Here is a 16,655-nt window from a genome sequence, read left to right as displayed (position 1 = left end):
TGAGTAGGTGAGTTAGCAAGTGGGTGAGTAGGTGAGTTAGTAGATGATTAGGTGAATTAGCGAGTGGGTGAGTGGGTGAGTTCTAGGACCTGACGGATCGCTGACCACAAAGCTGCTACGTCCACTCTCCCCCTCCCTCCTCGTCCCCTCCCCCACAAGTCTACACACGGGGGGGGGGGGGCACACGTGGGGGGGGGGCACACGTGGGGGGGGGCTACTCTAACTCACCTGGCTGGGTAGGCGCGCGCGCACACGTGGGGGGGGGGGGGCACACGTGGGGGGGGGGGGCTACACGGTGGGGGGGGGGGCTACTCTAACTCACCTGGCTGGGTAGGCGCGCGCGCACACGTGGGGGGGGGGGGGGGCACACGTGGGGGGGGGGGGGCTACACGGGGTGGGGGGGGGGGCAACTCTAACTCACCTGGCTGGGTAGGCGCGCGCGCACACGTGGGGGGGGGGCACACGTGGGGGGGGGGGCTACACGGTGGGGGGGGGGGCAACTCTAACTCACCTGGCTGGGTAGGCGCGCGCGCACACGTGGGGGGGGGGGCACACGTGGGGGGGGGGCTACACGGTGGGGGGGGGCAACTCTAACTCACCTGGCTGGGTAGGCGCGCGCGCACACGTGGGGGGGGGGGGGGCACACGTGGGGGGGGGGGCTACACGGTGGGGGGGGGGCAACTCTAACTCACCTGGCTGGGTAGGCGCGCGCGCACACGTGGGCCGAGAGGAGGGCGAGCACGAGGAGTAACGCGGCCGCCTTCCGAGAGCTCATCATGACGGCTGGAGAGGGGAGGGGGGGGAGGGTGCACACACATACACAGGTAAAGGCAAAGATCACCCGTATAGCCTCGGCGGGCTTCTCGGGGCAAAGTGCCGTTCGCGAGTTTGCACAGCGAAGTTCGCGGGTGGCGATGTTTTACGACATCGCCACCGGTCAACTCATTTGAGGCTGAGTCGACCTAGGGGAGGCTCAGGACCGGCTCAGATAATCGTCACCGGTGTTGGCCGTGTGCGGGAATCTAATAACGGGTCGCCAGGTTCTTAGCGCAGCGCGCTAACCGCTGCACCACCGCTCCCCATCACACACACACAGCGTCACACACACACAGCGTCACACACACACAGCGTCACACACACACACAGCATAACACAGACACACACAGCGTCACACAAACAAACAAAGATCCCCCGTGTAGCCTTAATAGACTGTTGGGGCAAGTGCTGTTAGCGAGCACCTATGAAGGCCGGAACGGCACACGAGGGGGTGGGTGGCCAGCAGCACGCCCGACCGCCTTTGTCTCCCCAGTGGCGATGTTTACACATCGCACCAGGTACTCATTTGAGGCTGAGTCAACCTAGGGGAGGTCCGGGACCGGTTCAGATAATCGTCACTGGTGTTGGCCGTGAGCGGGAATCGAACCCGGGTCGCCTGGTTCGTAGCTCCAGAGTAGCGCTAGCCACTACACCACCGCTCCCCCTAACAGCGTCACACACACACACAGCGTCACACACACAGTGTCACACAGTGTCACACACACACACAGCGTCACGCACACAGCATCACGCACACACAGCGTCACGCACACACAGCGTCACGCACACACAGCGTCACGCACACACAGCGTCACACGCACAGCGTCACATGCACAGCGTCACACGCACACAGCGTCACAAACAGCGTCACACACACACACAGCGTCACACACACACAGCGTCACACACACACAGCGTCACAAACAGCGTCACACACACAGCGTCACACACACACACAGCATAACACACACACAGCGTCACACACACAGTGTCACACAGTGTCACACACACACACAGCGTCACACACACAGCGTCACACACACACACACACAGCGTCACACACACACAGCGTCACACACACAGCGTCACACACACACACAGCATAACACACACACAGCGTCACACACACACAGCGTCACACGCACAGCGTCACACGCACAGCGTCACACGCACACAGCGTCACAAACAGCGTCACACACACACACAGCGTCACACACACACAGCGTCACACACACACAGCGTCACAAACAGCGTCACACACACAGCGTCACACACACACACAGCATAACACACACACAGCGTCACACACACAGTGTCACACAGTGTCACACACACACACAGCGTCACACACACAGCGTCACACACACACACACAGCGTCACACACACACAGCGTCACACACACAGCGTCACACACACACACAGCATAACACACACACAGCGTCACACACACACAGCGTCACACACACAGCGTTACACACACACAGCATAACACACACACAGCGTCACACACACACAGCGTCACACACACAGCGTTACACACACACAGCGTCACACACGCACTGTGTCACACAGTGTCACACACACAGCGTCACACACACAGCGTCACACACACACAGCGTTACACACACACAGCGTCACACACACAGTGTCACACAGTGTCGCACACACACACAGCGTCACACACACAGCGTCACACATACACAGCGTCACACACAGCGTGACACACACACAGCGTCACACACACACAGCGTCACACACACACAGCGTTACACACACACAGCGTCACACACACACAGTGTCACACAGTGTCACACACACACAGCGTCACACACAGCGTCACACACACACAGCGTTACACACACACAGCGTCACACACACACAGTGTCACACACACACAGTGTCACACACACAGCGTCACACACACACACACAGTGTCACACACACACAGTGTCACACACACACAGCATCACACACACAGTGTCACACACACACACACACAGCGTCACACACACAGCGTCACACACACACACAGCGCCACACACACACAGCGTCACACACACACAGCGTCACACACACACACAGTGTCACACACACACAGCATCACACACACAGCGTCACACACACACACAGCGTCACACACACACAGCGTCACACACACACAGCATCACACACACACACAGCGTCACACACACAGCGTCACACACACACACATTGTCACACACACACAACATCACAACAACAACAACAACAACCGCCATTCGCCACTAAGTGGCGGTGACGTCACCACGACGCTTGTGCCAGGCCATGTGCACCTTGAGGCCACGTGAAGTGTCGAACGCCCGCTGGCAGGAGGTCACGGGGCAGACCCAGGTGCCACGGGTCGACTGACCGAGATGACCGAGATGACTGGCTGATGCACCACCTGTGCCCCCTACTGTGCCAACTTGCTGTGCTTTAGCCACCCGGCGCTCCGCTCGTTGTTGTGAGCGTCGCTCCTCCGCCCTCCGTTGTTGTTGGAGGGCGACTGCCTCCAACTGCCCAGTGGCGTCCTCCACGAGCCTTCTCCACTGAGGCCGATCTTGACACCGCTGGTACCAGTCATCGGCAAGTCCACTCAGCTCCACGTCCTCCTGTACCACATCACTCCATCTCTTCTCTAGCCCGTGCCGCGCCCGTTTAGCCCCCTCGATCCGGCCGAACAAAAGCTGTTTAGGCATGCGGTGGCTGGGCATGCGGGCTACATGACCCAGCCAACGCAGCCTTGCCTGCCGGAGGAGCTCACTGATGGGACTTTGCCCAGATCTTTCAAGGACTTGTGAGCTCCTCACACAATCCAGCCTGGTCAAACCCAGGATGGATCGTAGGCAGGCCAGCCTAAATGTTTCCAACCGGCGAAGATGCTCCACTAGGGGGGTCCACGTTTCGCAAGCGTAGAGAAGGGAGGGAATGACCGTGGCCGAGAAGACCTGAAGCTTCGTGCGGAGCGACAGACCAGGTAGCTTCCACACAGCGTTACGCAACCGATGAAAAGATATTGCCGCTCGACTGATTCGGAGTGAGACCTCTGCTGATAAACTGGAGCTGGTCATGAGCACACTGCCCAGGTATGGGAAACTCTCTACTCTCTCCACAACTGCCCCATCACCGATTGGGAGTTGTGGGGGCGGAGTGCCCGATGGTACAAAATACCCAGGCAGGTGCTTAGTTTTGGTGGGGCTGATGGTAAGGCCCCACCTCTTAGTGGCACACTCCAGCCTCAGCAGCAGCGTCTCCAACTCCTCTTCTGAATGAGCAGCTATTACCAAATCATCGGCATACATAACGTGGTTGACCAATAGGGAGCCATCCCTTGATCGCACCCGGGCGTCGATCAGCCTCCCATTATATCTGTACCAAATGGTAATTCCCCCGGTACAGCTATTGAAGGCTTCACGAACTACGCAGTCGAAATAGATGTTAAATAATGTGGGAGCCAGAGGACATCCCTGTCGCACCCCAAGGTGTACAGGGAAAGGCTCCGACTCCCGGCCACGTAGTTTTACCCGGGCCCGCTCACCATCATGAAGGTCCTTAATGATCGTGAGCAGAGGGTCAGGGACTCCGAAAGCACGAAGAACAACCCAGAGCCCAGTCCTACTGATGGTATCATAGGCCTTGACCAGGTCAATAAAGCAGAGATGTAGGTCTTTTTGGAATTCCCTACACCTCTGCTGTAGCAGACGGACAGAAAATATGGCATCTGTGCAGGACCGCCCTTTCCTGAAACCACATTGGGGCTCCGCAAGCCTCTCCTCAGCATGCCTAGCAAGGCGATGTTGAATAATCCTTGCCAGGACCTTACCCGGCACACTGAGGAGTGAGATGCCCCTGTAGTTGTTACAGTCTGTGCGGTCCCCCTTCTTAAAGAGGGGGACCACCAGGGCATCCTTCCAGTCCTGCGGAACCCGTCCAGTGGTCCAGACTGTTGTTATGATGTCATATAGGGCAGTCTGTGCACAAACGCCACCCTCCCTCAGCATTTCGCCTGGGAGATCATCTCTGCCCGGTGCCTTCCCTGGTCTCAGACTCCGGATCGCCCTCAGTACTTCCTCAACAGCCGGTACCTCAGCCAGCCACTCACAGGGGGTGACCTCTTCCAATATTTGAGGCACCGCAGCCTCAGCAGGGTTATCCCCACTTTGTGCCATGATGTTTTCCTGGCTGAGAGATTTTCCCTCCCCCAGGACCTCACAGAAATGCTCAGCAAATCTGCAAACCTGTTCCTGGGGGTCGGAGATTGGATCACCGTTTTTTCCTCTAATGATGGTAATAGGTGTGGCGCTGCAGGTTACTTTTTTGATGGAGTTAAATAGTGATTTGTGATCGCGGGCCACTGAGGCAGACTCCATCTCCTCAGCAACCCGCGACCACCACCCATCCTTACAGCGCCTTACGGCTCTCCGAACCTCCGAGCGAAGGCTGCGGTAAACCTCCTCATTCTCTGACGTGGGATGCTGTAGGCGATGAGAGTGGGCCTGTCGCTTTTTCTCAATTAACCTGAACACCTCCTCCGTCAGCCAGGGTTCCCGGGGAGGTCTGGACCGCGTACCCAAAGCAGCCATTGCAGCTGCATGAGTCACAGTCTTAAACCTCGCCCATTTACCCTCGACATCAGGTGGAGTGGGGGACGATGCCAACCCCAGCTGCAAGCGATGATGAAATTCTCGCTTGCCACTTTCATCAGCTAACTTAGACCAGGCCACTTTTGGTTGGAATGGGATCCTGGGTGTACACCCACCACCGGAGTGGAAGAATGGCAGGCGCATCTTACAGATGACTAGTCGATGGTCAGAGGGCAGATCAGCTCCACGGTAGGTCCTGGTGTCAAGGACATGGGCTCGCATCCGCTGGTCCGTCACTACGTAGTCCAGCAGATGTTCTTGCTTGGACCCGGCATGCATCCATGATGTTGTGTGGATGCGCCGATGCCGGAAGAGCGTGTTGGTAATTACAAGCCCATGGGCTGCACAGAAATCTAGCAGCCTCCTACCGTTGTTATTGAGCTGATCTGGCCCATGCCTTCCAATCACTCCAGACCAGGTGCCAGCATCATGACCAACTCGGGCATTGAAGTCACCCAACAAGATGACTCTGTCCCGAGTGGCCACTTTAGCCAGCACCTGTGACAGTAGGTCATAGAAAGCGTCTGACTCATCGGCTTTGCCTGCATCCCTCCACGGATGTTCGTCTTCGGTGGGGGCGTAAGTAACCACGACCACCACTCCTCGCCTCTGGTTGATGGGAAGGCGAGCCCAAAGTATCCTGGGGCTTACAGCTTCCCACACCTCACCGCCACGCTCCCACGCCCCCTTCATTCTTTTGTTCAGAAGAAGAGCCACACCCTGTTGTTTGGCAGTCTCCTGCCCCGAGTAGAGGACTGTCCACCCCTCATGGTGGCAGGAGCCAGAACCGGTCCACCGGACCTCCTGAATGCCACAGAGATCCAGGCGGTACCGGTCCAGCTCCCGACAGAGGAGTGGCAGCCTCTCCTCCGCAGTGAGCGTTCGAACATTCCACGTGGCCATCCGCAATGGTTTTTCGTTGTTACTGGAGGAGCCCCGAGGGTTAAAATTCAATCTCCTGGCTCCGCCAAATGGGGTTTGGCCAGGAGACGTCATAAAAGCCTGACCCCCCGGGGCCTCCGGCACAAGCTTATTAATTACAGGTTTATGTTTAAATCGTAGTTTAGTGGTGGTTAATTGAAGGTGGAGGGGTTACCAGCCCCTCGCACCCGTCCAGAGCCCCCGTTTAGCCACTGTGGTGGTCACAGACGCCATGAGGGGAGAGGCCAATGGGCATTGGCCCTCCCCCCACAGCACTGCCCACGACAGTGTTGCCCGTCCGGCACCGCGAGGAGGTAGGAGGTTGTTTTGCCGGACTCACAACATCACACACACAGCGTCACACACACACAGCGTCACACACACAGCGTCACACACACACACACAGCGTCACACAGTGTCACAGCGTCACACACACAGTGACACACATACACAGCGTCACACACAGTCATACACACAGCGTTACACACACAGGATCACACACACAGCGTCACACACACAGCGTCACACAGTGTCACAGCGTCACACACACACACAACATTACACACACACAGGATCACACACACACAGTGTCACACACACACAGCGTCACACACACACACAGCGTCACACACACACAGCGTCACACACACACAGCGTCACACACACACCACACACACAGCATTACACACAGCGTCACACACACACACAGCATCACACACACACAGCATCACACACACAGCATCACACACACACACACAGCATCACACACACACCACACACACAGCATTACACACAGCGTCACACACACACAGCGTCACACACACACAGCGTCACACACACACACAGCGTCACACACACACACAGCGTCACACACACACACAGCGTCACACACACACAGCGTCACACACACGGAGTGTGCCAAGCTGACCCGGCACGGGACTCGAAGTTGTGCAGGCGGCTTGCAGCAGCAGCAGCAGCAGGAGCAGCAGGCGGTGTGCGGACGCAGTTGCAGCAGTAGAAGCAGCAGCAGCAGTAGCAGCAGCAGTAGCAGCAGTAACAGCAGCAGCAGTAGCAGCAGCAGGAGCAGCAGTAGCAGCAGTAGGAGGAGGAGGCACGAAAGGTCCGGGTTAAGATCGCGGTGAGCTCCGCGTCTCCCTTTTAAAGGTGTAGCGCACGTGGTGGGGGGGGGGGGGGCAAGCGTGGGGGGCATGGGGGGGGGGTGAACGGGGGGGGGGGTAATCGAGGGGGGTTAACAAGGGGGGGGGGGGGTAAACGGGGAGGGGGGAGGGGTGCGTGGGCGGGGGGGGTGTCAACACTTTGTTTTTATAGCCCCCAAAACTCCCCCCCCCCCGCACGCCCCTCCCCATGTTACACCCCCCCCCCTTACCCCCCCTACCCCCCCCCCACGCCCGCCCCTCCCCATGTTACACACCCCGCCCGCTCCCGCCGCCCCCCCCCCGTTGTGCCCCCCCCCCCCGGAGGTGGTGACGTCAACACTTTAATAGCCGGGGGGAATTTAGCGGATTTCACGAGAATCCGCATGTCAAGAGGACGTCTGGTGGAACAGACGTCTCACGTGACAGCTGTCTGACAGGTGTCTGGGGGGACAGGTGTCTGGTGGGACAGGCGTGTCACGTGACAGGTGTCTGACAGGTGTCTGGTGGGACAGGTGTCTGGTGGGACAGGCGTGTCACGTGACAGGTGTCTGACAGGTGTCTGGGGGGACAGGTGTCTGGGGGGACAGGTGTCTGGTGGGACAGGCGTGTCACGTGACAGGTGTCTGACAGGTGTCTGGGGGGACAGGTGTCTGGGGGTACAGGTGTCTGGTGGGACAGGCGTGTCACGTGACAGGTGTCTGACAGGTGTCTGGTGGGACAGGTGTCTGGGGGTACAGGTGTCTGGTGGGACAGGCGTGTCACGTGACAGGTGTCTGACAGGTGTCTGGTGGGACAGGTGTCTGGGGGTACAGGTGTCTGGTGGGACAGGCGTGTCACGTGACAGGTGTCTGACAGGTGTCTGGTGGGACAGGTGTCTGGTGGGACAGGCGTGTCACGTGACAGGTGTCTGACAGGTGTCTGGGGGTACAGGTGTCTGGTGGGACAGGCGTGTCACGTGACAGGTGTCTGACAGGTGTCTGGTGGGACAGGTGTCTGGGGGTACAGGTGTCTGGTGGGACAGGCGTGTCACGTGACAGGTGTCTGACAGGTGTCTGGGGGGACAGGTGTCTGAGGGGACAGGTGTCTGGGGGGACAGGTGTCTGGGGGGACAGGCGTCTGGGGCGACAGGTGTCTGGGGGGACAGGTGTCTGGGGGGACAGGTGTCTGAGGGGACAGGTGTCTGAGGGGACAGGTGTCTGGGGGGACAGGTGTCTGAGGGGACAGGTGTCTGGGGGGACAGGTGTCTGGGGGGACAGGTGTCTGGGGGGACAGGTGTCTGGGGGGACAGGTGTCTGAGGGGACAGGTGTCTGAGGGGACAGGTGTCTGACAGGTGTCTGGGGGGACAGGTGTCTGAGGGGACAGGTGTCTGAGGGGACAGGTGTCTGGGGGGACAGGTGTCTGGGGGGACAGGTGTCTGGGGGGACAGGTGTCTGGGGGGACAGGTGTCTGACAGGTGTCTGGGGGGACAGGTGTCTGGGGGGACAGGTGTCTGGGGGGACAGGTGTCTGGGGGGACAGGTGTCTGACAGGTGTCTGGGGGGACAGGTGTCTGAGGGGACAGGTGTCTGAGGGGACAGGTGTCTGGGGGGACAGGTGTCTGACAGGTGTCTGGGGGGACAGGTGCTGGGGGGACAGGTGTCTGGGGGGACAGGTGTCTGGGGGGACAGGTGTCTGGGGGGACAGGTGTCTCGGGGGACAGGTGTCTGACAGGTGTCTGGGGGGACAGGTGTCTAGGGGGACAGGTGTCTGGGGGGACAGGTGTCTGGGGGGACAGGTGTCTGGGGGGACAGGTGTCTGACAGGTGTCTGGGGGGACAGGTGTCTGGGGGGACAGGTGTCTGGGGGGACAGGTGTCTGACAGGTGTCTGGGGGGACAGGTGTCTGGGGGGACAGGTGTCTGGGGGGACAGGTGTTTGGGGGGACAGGTGTCTGGGGGGACAGGTGTCTGACAGGTGTCTGGGGGGACAGGTGTCTGAGGGGACAGGTGTCTGAGGGGACAGGTGTCTGGGGGGACAGGTGTCTGACAGGTGTCTGGGGGGACAGGTGTCTGGGGGGACAGGTGTCTGGGGGGACAGGTGTCTGGGGGGACAGGTGTCTGACAGGTGTCTGGGGGGACAGGTGTCTAGGGGGACAGGTGTCTGGGGGGACAGGTGTCTGGGGGGACAGGTGTCTGGGGGGACAGGTGTCTGACAGGTGTCTGGGGGGACAGGTGTCTGGGGGGACAGGTGTCTGGGGGGACAGGTGTCTGAGGGGACAGGTGTCTGAGGGGACAGGTGTCTGATGGGACAGGTGTCTGGGGGGACAGGTGTCTGGGGGGACAGGTGTCTGAGGGGACAGGTGTCTGGGGGGACAGGTGTCTGAGGGGACAGGTGTCTGAGGGGACAGGTGTCTGGGGGGACAGGTGTCTGGGGGGACAGGTGTCTGGGGGGACAGGTGTCTGACAGGTGTCTGGGGGGACAGGTGTCTGGGGGGACAGGTGTCTGGGGGGACAGGTGTCTTGGGGGACAGGTGTCTGGGGAGACAGGTGTCTGGGGGGACAGGTGTCTGGGGAGACAGGTGTCTGGGGGGACAGGTGTCTGAGGGGACAGGTGTCTGAGGGGACAGGTGTCTGGGGGGACAGGTGTCTGGGGAGACAGCTGTCTGGGGGGACAGGTGTCTGGGGGGACAGGTGTCTGGGGGGACAGGTGTCTGAGGGGACAGGTGTCTGGGGGGACAGGTGTCTGAGGGGACAGGTGTCTGAGGGGACAGGTGTCTGAGGAGACAGGTGTCTGGGGGGACAGGTGTCTGGGGGGACAGGTGTCTGGGGGGACAGGTGTCTGACAGGTGTCTGGGGGGACAGGTGTCTGGGGGGACAGGTGTCTGGGGGGACAGGTGTCTGGGGAGACAGGTGTCTGGGGAGACAGGTGTCTGGGGGGACAGGTGTCTGGGGGGACAGGTGTCTGGGGGGACAGGTGTCTGAGGGGACAGGTGTCTGGGGGTACAGGTGTCTGAGGGGACAGGTGTCTGGGGGGACAGGTGTCTGGGGGGACAGGTGTCTGGGGGGACAGGTGTCTGGGGGGACAGGTGTCTGGGGGGACAGGTGTCTGAGGGGACAGGTGTCTGGGGGGACAGGTGTCTGGGGGGACAGGTGTCTGGGGGGACAGGTGTCTGACAGGTGTCTGGGGGGACAGGTGTCTGGGGGGACAGGTGTCTGGGGGGACAGGTGTCTGGGGGGACAGGTGTCTGACAGGTGTCTGGGGGGACAGGTGTCTGAGGGGACAGGTGTCTGAGGGGACAGTTGTCTGGGGGGACAGGTGTCTGACAGGTGTCTGGGGGGACAGGTGTCTGGGGGGACAGGTGTCTGGGGGGACAGGTGTCTGGGGGGACAGGTGTCTGGGGGGACAGGTGTCTGACAGGTGTCTGGGGGGACAGGTGTCTAGGGGGACAGGTGTCTGGGGGGACAGGTGTCTGGGGGGACAGGTGTCTGGGGGGACAGGTGTCTGACAGGTGTCTGGGGGGACAGGTGTCTGGGGGGACAGGTGTCTGGGGGGACAGGTGTCTGACAGGTGTCTGGGGGGACAGGTGTCTGGGGGGACAGGTGTCTGAGGGGACAGGTGTCTGAGGGGACAGGTGTCTGATGGGACAGGTGTCTGGGGGGACAGGTGTCTGGGGGGACAGGTGTCTGAGGGGACAGGTGTCTGGGGGGACAGGTGTCTGAGGGGACAGGTGTCTGAGGGGACAGGTGTCTGAGGGGACAGGTGTCTGGGGGGACAGGTGTCTGGGGGGACAGGTGTCTGGGGGGACAGGTGTCTGACAGGTGTCTGGGGGGACAGGTGTCTGGGGGGACAGGTGTCTGGGGAGACAGGTGTCTGGGGGGACAGGTGTCTGGGGAGACAGGTGTCTGGGGGGACAGGTGTCTGGGGGGACAGGTGTCTGAGGGGACAGGTGTCTGGGGGGACAGGTGTCTGAGGGGACAGGTGTCTGGGGGGACAGGTGTCTGGGGAGACAGCTGTCTGGGGGGACAGGTGTCTGGGGGGACAGGTGTCTGGGGGGACAGGTGTCTGGGGGGACAGGTGTCTGAGGGGACAGGTGTCTGGGGGGACAGGTGTCTGAGGGGACAGGTGTCTGAGGGGACAGGTGTCTGAGGGGACAGGTGTCTGGGGGGACAGGTGTCTGGGGGGACAGGTGTCTGGGGGGACAGGTGTCTGACAGGTGTCTGGGGGGACAGGTGTCTGGGGGGACAGGTGTCTGGGGGGACAGGTGTCTGGGGAGACAGGTGTCTGGGGGGACAGGTGTCTGGGGGGACAGGTGTCTGGGGGGACAGGTGTCTGACAGGTGTCTGGGGGGACAGGTGTCTGAGGGGACAGGTGTCTGAGGGGACAGGTGTCTGGGGGGACAGGTGTCTGACAGGTGTCTGGGGGGACAGGTGTCTGGGGGGACAGGTGTCTGGGGGGACAGGTGTCTGGGGGGACAGGTGTCTGGGGGGACAGGTGTCTGACAGGTGTCTGGGGGGACAGGTGTCTAGGGGGACAGGTGTCTGGGGGGACAGGTGTCTGGGGGGACAGGTGTCTGGGGGGACAGGTGTCTGACAGGTGTCTGGGGGGACAGGTGTCTGGGGGGACAGGTGTCTGGGGGGACAGGTGTCTGACAGGTGTCTGGGGGGACAGGTGTCTGGGGGGACAGGTGTCTGAGGGGACAGGTGTCTGAGGGGACAGGTGTCTGATGGGACAGGTGTCTGGGGGGACAGGTGTCTGGGGGGACAGGTGTCTGAGGGGACAGGTGTCTGGGGGGACAGGTGTCTGAGGGGACAGGTTTCTGAGGGGACAGGTGTCTGAGGGGACAGGTGTCTGGGGGGACAGGTGTCTGGGGGGACAGGTGTCTGGGGGGACAGGTGTCTGACAGGTGTCTGGGGGGACAGGTGTCTGGGGGGACAGGTGTCTGGGGAGACAGGTGTCTGGGGGGACAGGTGTCTGGGGAGACAGGTGTCTGGGGGGACAGGTGTCTGGGGGGACAGGTGTCTGAGGGGACAGGTGTCTGGGGGGACAGGTGTCTGGGGGGACAGGTGTCTGGGGAGACAGCTGTCTGGGGGGACAGGTGTCTGGGGGGACAGGTGTCTGGGGGGACAGGTGTCTGGGGGGACAGGTGTCTGAGGGGACAGGTGTCTGGGGGGACAGGTGTCTGAGGGGACAGGTGTCTGAGGGGACAGGTGTCTGAGGGGACAGGTGTCTGGGGGGACAGGTGTCTGGGGGGACAGGTGTCTGGGGGGACAGGTGTCTGACAGGTGTCTGGGGGGACAGGTGTCTGGGGGGACAGGTGTCTGGGGGGACAGGTGTCTGGGGAGACAGGTGTCTGGGGGGACAGGTGTCTGGGGGGACAGGTGTCTGGGGGGACAGGTGTCTGAGGGGACAGGTGTCTGGGGGTACAGGTGTCTGAGGGGACAGGTGTCTGGGGGGACAGGTGTCTGGGGGGACAGGTGTCTGGGGGGACAGGTGTCTGGGGGGACAGGTGTCTGGGGGGACAGGTGTCTGAGGGGACAGGTGTCTGGGGGGACAGGTGTCTGAGGGGACAGGTGTCTGGGGGGACAGGTGTCTGGGGGGACAGGTGTCTGACAGGTGTCTGAGGGGACAGGTGTCTGGGGAGACAGGTGTCTAGGGGGACAGGTGTCTGGGGGGACAGGTGTCTGAGGGGACAGGTGTCTGGGGGGACAGGTGTCTGACAGGTGTCTGAGGGGACAGGTGTCTGGGGGGACAGGTGTCTGGGGGGACAGGTGTTTGAGGGGACAGGTGTCTGGGGGGACAGGTGTCTGACAGGTGTCTGGGGGGACAGGTGTCTGGGGGGACAGGTGTCTGTTTTATTTTATTATAGAAAAAAAGAACGGAAAATACCGCGTCGTAACGTGATAACAAACGTAATTTTGATTTAAAGCTTTCGTGACTGCAGGGATTCGTATTCTTGGTTCTTTCGGTAAAGTCACGTAGAATGGAAATAATAGAATAATAAAAAATAGTATTTACTTATGTCATACTGATGACAATACTATATTTAAAAAATAAAATAAAAAATAAAGTATTTTTATACATTATTTTTTACATGTTATGTTTCGGCTTGGGTCTAATTGTCCACGCTCAACTGACGTTGGCTCTAAATCACCACGGTCCCCTTACGTTATATCAAGCTTCGGGGTCACTTCCTGGAGTCGTGGAGTTCTGCCATTACTCGTACGGTACATTTCATTAAAGCGTGTTTAAAAAAAAGTGTTTTTAAATATTACTTATTTTTTGGTTGAAGCACCCCTGTATTAACATCTGACGGCACTGCGAGGTGGTCGTAGAGGGTGGAGGAGGGAGGGAGGGGTCCCCCAAAGTGCGGGGCCCGGGGCGGCCCGCCCCCCCCACACACCCCCGATTCGCATGTGTGGGTCAAACTATTGGGAAGGGGTCACGCGCCTCGACTCCGTTAAACCACGGGGGTTTTCAAAAAAAATTCCCAAACCGACAAAGAATAAAAAAGCATAATCAACGTTTTTGGGTGTTAGATCGCGTTATTTATAAATGTGTCGTAACCCTCCACCACCCGACACGGCCAATCAGCAAAAACGTGCGAATTGCCCGATGATGCTGGATGCAATTACCAGCGAAACGTCGCACTACTCAAAAAATAAAAATGTTGTGGTTTCACGCTTCAACACACTGGTGGGCTAAAGCAGTGAACTATTTTGTCTTTTGTCAACGTGACACTTTCTTGCTGATTGGCCGTGTCGGGTGGTGGAGGGTTACGACACATTTATAAATAACGCGATCTAAACCCAAAAACGTTGACTATGAATATTGGTCGCGAAAGCCTGCTACGTGTTAATAAAAAAGCATTCGGGAAGAACAAAAGAAACTTGGCAGGTGAACAAATATAGTTTAATAATAACATTATTATAATAATAATAAAGGCATTTAAAAGACACATTTTAAAAATATGCGTTCCCTCTTTTTTAATATAATACACAAAACTGACCCCCCCGCCTGGCCCCACCCCCCCAGCCTGCCCCCCCCCCCAATCTGACCCCGCCCCCCGCCTGGCCCCGCCCCTGCGGGGAGCTGTCCAACAGAGCGACAGCCATAGAAGCACCACAACCAACAACAACGACAACAACAATAAACCTGGGAGATTTCCACACGGTGGGAAGGGGTTGGGGGTGGGGGTGGGAGGAGGGGGGCGGGGGAGGTGGTGGAGGCAGAGGTCGCGACTGGGTACCCGATACCCGTACCCTACCCGATACCCGGCTACCCGTAGCCGTTTGCGACCCTGGTGCGGCCGGGTACGGGTAGGCCGTGAGTCACTGGTGAGTCACCGTTTGTCACTCATTTCCCAAGTTCCTAGAATCAACCCACCCGCGCCTGCAACATGGCTTCATCCCAGAGGTCGCAATCAGGTACCCGATACCCGTACGGGTACGGCCGGGTACGGGTACGGGTACCCGTTTGCGACCCTGCTGCGGCCGGGTACGGGTACGGGTAAGGAATCAAAACCCGTTTGCGACCTCTGGGTGGAGGGTGTCAAAACCCGCCCCCAAATCAACCCCTATCAAGCAGCGGAGTATACATCACGTGGGTCCCACCCGTCACCCCATCGCCCCATCCATCCATCCAGCACCACTACCACCACCACTACCACCACCACTACCACCACTTAAACGCACCCGCCAGCTCGTATCTCTCTCTCTCAGCTGAGATTCAGTCGCCCCCCGCTTGTCCGTCTTCATCAGCGCCGTTCACCCCCGAGAGCTCCAGTTCAGCCCTCCTCGCTTCTTACAAAAAATAAAGACGTGCGCGTGTGTGTGTAGATATATACAGACACCCGCCAGTATGCTCTCTGAGATTCACTCGATGACGATGGTAGCGGTGGCGGTGATGGTGGTGGCGGTGATGGTGGTGGCGGTGATGGTGGTGGTGGCGGTGATGGTGGTGGCAGTGATGGTGGTGGCGGTGATGGTGGTGGTGGCGGCGATGGTGGTGGCGGCGATGGTGGTGGTGATGGTGGTGATGGTGGTGGTGGTGGCGGTGATGGTGGTGGCGGTGATGGTGGTGGCGGTGATGGTGGTGGCGATGGTGGTGGTGATGGTGGTGGCGGTGATGGTGGCGGCGATGGTGGTGGTGATGGTGGTGGCGGTGATGGTGGTGGCGATGGTGGTGGTGGCAGTGATGGTGGTGGCGATGGTGGTGGTGGCGGTGATGGTGGTGGCGGTGATGGTGGTGGCGATGGTGGTGGTGGCGGTGATGGTGGTGGCGACGATGGTGGTGCCGGCGATGGTGGTGGCGGTGGCAATGATGGTGGTGATGGTGGTGATGGTGGTGGCGGTGATGGTGGTGGCGGTGATGGTGGTGGCGGTGATGGTGGTGGCGGTGATGGTGGTGGCGGCGGCGGTGATGGTGGTGGTGGTGATGGTAGTGGCGGTAATGGTGGTGGCGGTGATGGCGGTGGCGGTGATGGTGATGGCGGTGGTGGTGGAGTGATGGTGGTGGCAGTGATGGCAGTGGCGGTGGTGGCGGTGATGGTGGTGGCGGTGGCAGTGATAGTGGTGGTGGTGATGGCGGTGGTGGCGGCGATGGTGGTGGCGGTGGTGGTGGTGGTGGTGGCGGTGATGGTGGTGGTGATGGTGGTGGCGGTGATGGTGGTGGCGGTGATGGTGGTGGCGATGGTGGTGGTGGCAGTGATGGTGGTGGCGATGGTGGTGGTGGCGGTGATTGTGGTGGCGGTGATGGTGGTGGCGATAGTGGTGGTGGCGGTGATGGTGGTGGCGGCGATGGTGGTGCCGGCGATGGTGGTGGCGGTGGCAATGATGGTGGTGATGGTGGTGATGGTGGTGGTGGTGATGGTGGTGGCGGTGATGGTGGTGGCGGCGGCGGTGATGGTGGTGGTGGTGATGGTAGTGGCGGTAATGGTGGTGGCGGTGATGGCGGTGATGGTGATGGCGGTGGTGGTGGCAGTGATGGTGGTGGCAGTGATGGCGGTGGCGGTGGTGGCGGTGATGGTGGTGGCGGTGGCAGTGATAGTGGTGGTGGTGATGGCGGTGGCGGTGATGGTGGTGGTGGCGATGGTGATGGTGGTGGCGGTGATGGCGGTGGTGGCG

The sequence above is a fragment of the Lampetra planeri genome, unplaced genomic scaffold (genome assembly GCF_965212315.1).
Source record: "Lampetra planeri unplaced genomic scaffold, kcLamPlan1.2.h2 scaffold_327, whole genome shotgun sequence".
Classification (NCBI taxonomy): Eukaryota; Metazoa; Chordata; class Hyperoartia; order Petromyzontiformes; family Petromyzontidae; genus Lampetra; species Lampetra planeri.
This window is presented reverse-complemented; position numbering follows the sequence as displayed.